At 39.8% G+C, this 5,197-nt stretch overlaps 1 pseudogene; it reads left to right on the forward strand.

Moving 5' to 3' along the window:
- Window positions 1-3,895: 3,895 nt before the first annotated feature.
- On the forward strand, window positions 3,896-4,803 carry LOC103209700 (annotated as a pseudogene).
- The last annotated feature ends 394 nt before the right edge of the window (window positions 4,804-5,197 follow it).

The following is a 5,197-nucleotide window of genomic DNA, read 5'->3' on the forward strand; positions in this document are numbered from 1 at the left end:
GGAGAAGTCTGGCCATTCTCATGCCTAAGGAGCATTCCGGCTGTACTTCTTCCAAGACAGGTTTGCTCATTCTTCTGGCAGTGCCTGGTACATTCAATATTCTTCACCAACAGCACAATTCATACGGATGAATTCTTCTTGGTCTTCCATATTCATTGTCCAGCTCTCAAATGCATATGAGGCAACTGAAAATCCCATGGCTTGGGCAGGCGCAGTAAATGTTTAGAAGCCTCTTTTGAGGTTTCTTACTTAGAAATAAAAGACAAAACCCCACAAGTTTAGGAAACACCTGTTCATTCTGCTGCAGTAAAAATGTCTGAAATAAAACACATGGCTTTGTCAGCAAATACTGTTAAAAGACATGGAAAACACTACTGAAAATTTGAAAGAAAAAAAAAGATGTTAGAATAAATAGGCAGTGTGGGAAGACTGTTAGAGGAAAAGACAGATGCCGCTAATGTGGATGGTGTTTTGCTGTAGTACAGCTTCCCGATCAATAATGAAACACACTGAAAAGCTGCTTTTTGTGAGAAAGCTACAGTTTCAATACTAAATTATTTCTTGGATAAAAACCAATGTTTTATAGAAAAACAGTGTAAACATAATCATTGATAGAACAGCTGTTCTGGCCAGAATAGAGGATTCAGAGTAGGTTTGTGAGAGAGAATCATAAGTGGATTTCCATCACTGTATTATTCGTAAACAAGCAAGTGCAGCGGGCTGTACGGAGTGTTACAGGCGCCATGGGTGTGGCTGGTGTTATAAAATGGTACACTAAATATATTGGAATCATCACAACATTGGTAGTTACATGGGACATGGTTGTGCAATGTTTTTGTACCACTAGAGGTTTATCAGTTATCTTGGGATAAATTACTCACCTGATTATCAAATTTCAACACTTCAAATTTACTAATTTCTTTGTTGTTGTTTTTGAAGAGAAGTGGCTAAATCTATGTTCCTACCAGCAAATGTTTAAACATACACACAACGTACACTGTTCCCCTTCAATATAAAAGTGGCATTTTAATGTGTGAGAAACTTAATCACTCATCCAAAACATGTGTGCTATGGAAGTGACATTTTGAAAACAGTTGTTTGGAAGGTACCTGGCTTCCAAGCACTGCTTTACCATTTATTAGCTGTATGCATTTTGGTTAATTACATGATCACTATGTCTGAGCTTCTTTATCTTTGATAATGGAATCTACTTTACAGGATTTCACTTAGGATCAGATGAAATAATCATATAATCATCCATATCATCGTATCAAATCAAATAATCACATATATCCAGAACATGTAAGACTCTTACAATTGAACAATAAAGAAACAGACAACCCCATCAAAACATGGGCAAAAGTCTTGAACAGACATTGTACCAAAGACACAATACAAGGGGCCAACAAGCATAGGAATAGATGCTTAAAATCATTAGTCATAGGGAATACATATCAAAACCAAAAAGAGCTATTAGTCCACACCCACAATGATAGCTATGATTAAAAAACGGAAAGCAAGTATTGGCAAGGATGCGGAGAAATTGGAACCATCATCAATTGCCGTTGAAATGGTGCAGCTACTATGGAAAAGTTAGCTATTTCTCAAAAAGTTAAACATAGAACTACCATATGATCCAGCAATCCCACTCCTAGGTATACACCCACAAGAACCGAGAGTAGGAATGCAAAACACTTACATGTGTACACCACCATTCACTGTAGCACTAGTCACAATAGTCAAATGGTGGAAACAGCAAAGATGTTTATCAACAGATAAGTAGATAAACAAACTGTGATACCTATACACAATGCAATAATCCTTCCAGTTGATTCAACTCAAAGGATTACTCATAGCAACCCCTCCTTGTGTTTCTGAGGTGGTATCTCTACAGAAGTAGATTGCCCAATCTTCCTTCCAAAGAGTGGCTGGTGGTTTGACCCACCAGCCTTCTGGTTAGCAGTCAAATGCCTTAGGCACTACACCACAGAGCTCCCAATGGAATAATGTGGTTGTTATTATTTGCCATCGAGTCAGACCCGACTCATAGTGACCCCTCCTTGGGTTTCAAAGCAGTATCACTACAGAAGTAGATCGCCCAACCTTCCTTCCGAGGAGTGGCTGGTCGGTTTGAACCACGAGCCTTCTGGTTAGCAGTCAAGTGCCTTAGGCACTACGCTACCAGAGCTCCTGATGGAATAACAGTCAGCCATGAAGAGAAACGGAGTTTGGACATATGCTGCAATGTGAATGAACTCAGAAATATTATGCTGAATGAACTATCAGCCACAAAAGGACAAACATTGTACGATCCAATCTTAAATAACTAGAACAGGAAGTGTATGGGTACCAAAGTTTGTTAGTGGTTCCCAGGGGCCGGCAGAGAGAGAAAGACAATGCTTAGTGCTATTGTTAAAGGTAAAAGGAAAATTTCAGAATGGATAAAGGTGATGGTGGAACATTACGACAAACATATTATTGTCACTGAATTGTACATGTGAAGAATATTGAAATGGCAAATGATTTTTATATGCATTTCCTCAATAATAAAAAAAGAAGTTTTAAAATAAAAGTATAGCCCAGTGTGTAACACATAGTTAGCACTAGTTGAACAAATTTTAGCTGCTGTCAACATCATTACCACCACCACCATCATAGATTTTATAAGTTGTGATGGCCTTGTGATGGGCCAACTTGGCTTGTTGGAACTACATTTCTGAGAATCCCCTCTCTTACATGTTTCTGGTTAAGGTGGACCACAGGAAAGATTCTGAGTGATTTTGGTAGGTGAAAGGATGAAGCAGCCATTTTGTAGCACACACACGTGTGTTGTTGACCTGCTGACTCATCTCACTGACAAAAAGTAGCAGCGGGGTCAGGTGTGTATGTCCTAACTCTGAGGAAGAGCCTGGGTTCTGTAGAATTCCCTTGTCAGCACAGTCAAAGGCAACAAGAAAAGACATAGAAGATAGATAGATAGACAGACAGGTAAATAGACAGATATAGATAGATAGATAGATAGATAGGGATAAGTAGGTAAGTAGGTAGACAGAATGACTCTTGAGATGCACTTACCTAGAATGTAACATTTCTGGTGACCACAAGGAGAAGGATGAAAGAGGAGAACAGTCACGTGACTGAGGACACGTGCTATAAAGTATCCAAAGGGAGGAAACAAAGGCTGTGTTCCACAGAGTGGGGAGGAAACAAAGGCTGTGTCCACAGAGTGGGCAGAGTGGTCCTGATGAAGATCTAGCCATGTTTTCATGCTTTTAACTGGAACAATTTAAAATAAGAAACAGTGCTGTTTCATATTAAGAACAAGAGAGTTTTGGTCAGTACCATGCAGGTACTCTCTCCCACCTCCCACGCCTGGGGCTTTCCTATTACCTTGAACTCACATCTACAGACTTTGACGGCATCTGCATAATGATGTCCTCAAGAACATTGCCATTAGATTTGACTCAAAACGTCAAAAAGCAGAAACTCTCCAAGAATGGGAACATTCCGTCTAGCATTGGAAGCACTATTGGAAAAGATCTGCAATGTTTGGAAAACAATTAAAGCCCCTAAAACAGATTGTGCAGTGATTCATTCTCATTAAGAGAGGAGAAAATACAGGTTGAATTACCTTACAGAAAATTAGATGGGAAAGTAGAAAAGATAATCATATAATAAAAGACCTCATTAACTCATCTCATTTTTTAGAGTCACTACCAATTGTCACCCTAGTTTCCAGAACACCCTAGCGCTCAAGAGCCAAGCAAAGAATGATTACAAATTTCAAAGGGACATTTCTCTCTGGTGTGATTGCATCCTGCCTGGCTGTTCTGAGTGACAATAGTCCTTTATCTCCTTCCTTCTTCTCTCCCACCTAAGCGCAGGCCACCACCTCATGGAAGATTTGATGGACATGGACATGAGCCCCCTGAGGCCCTCAAACTATCTTTTTGGTTGTGAACTAAAGGCTGACAAAGATGATCTCTTTGAAGTGGGTAATGATGAAAATGAGCCCCAGTTATTTTTAACAACAGTCAGTCCAGGGGCTGGTGCAAAGCATGAATTGCACAGTGTTGAAGCAGAGGCAAAGAATTAGGAAGGCAGCCCAATTACAGGAACACAGGCAACTTTGAAAATGTCTATACAGCCAACAGTCTCCCTTGGGGGCTCTGAAATACCACCACCTGTGGTCTACAGTTGAAGTGTGGCTCAGGACCTGTGCACATCAGTGGGCAGCATTTAGTAGCTGTGGGAAAAGATGCAGAGTCAGCTGATGAAGAGGAGGAGGATGTGGGGCTCCTAAGTATATCAGGAAAGTGACCTGTCCCTGCCAGTGGTGACAAGGTTCCAAAGAAAACAGTAAAACTTGCTGCTGACAAAGGTGATGATGACGACGATGACGAAGACGATGACAATGGTGATGAAGATGATGGTGATGATGGTGATGATTTTGATGAAGATGAAACTGAAGGAAAAGCTCCAGTGAAGAGATCTGTACACGATAATCCAGCCCAAAACACACAAAAATCAAACCACAATGGAAAAGACTCAAAACCATCCACACCAAGAGCAAAAGGTCAAGAATCCTTCAAAAAACGAAAAAACTCCTAAAACACCAAAAGGACCTAGTTCTGTAGAAGACATTAAAGCAAAAATGCAAGCAAGTATAGAAAAAAAGGTGGTTCTCTTTCCGAAGTGGAAGCCAAATTCATCAATTATGTGACGAATTGCTTCTGGATGACTGACCAGGAGGCTATTCAAGATCTCTGGCAGTGGAGGAAGTCTCTTTTGTTAAAAAAATAGCTTAAACAGTTTGTTAAAATTTTCCATCTTATTTCATTTCTGTAACGGTTGATATCTGGCTGTCCTTTTTTACAATGTAAAGTGAGAATTTTCCCTACCATATCTGATAATTGTTGTCCAGGTTCCTTTGCCAAGAATGTGTTGTCCAAAATGCCTGTTTAGTTTTTAAAGATGGAACTCCACCCTTTGCTTGGTTTTAAGTATATATGGAATGCTATGATAGGACATAGTGGTAAAGTGGTCAGACAAATGGAACGGTGGGGAGACAAATATACATGTGAAATAAACTCAGTGTTATAATAAAGTAAGAAAGAAAGAAAAAAAGATTTCTCCTTAAATCCATCTTAGATGCTTCAATTCGTCACACCTGTCAGTTTGGAGTAGGAAGGATGCT

The sequence above is a fragment of the Orycteropus afer genome, unplaced genomic scaffold (genome assembly GCF_000298275.1).
Source record: "Orycteropus afer afer isolate SDZICR_OR568_19922 unplaced genomic scaffold, OryAfe1.0 scaffold00516, whole genome shotgun sequence".
Taxonomy (NCBI): domain Eukaryota; kingdom Metazoa; phylum Chordata; class Mammalia; order Tubulidentata; family Orycteropodidae; genus Orycteropus; species Orycteropus afer.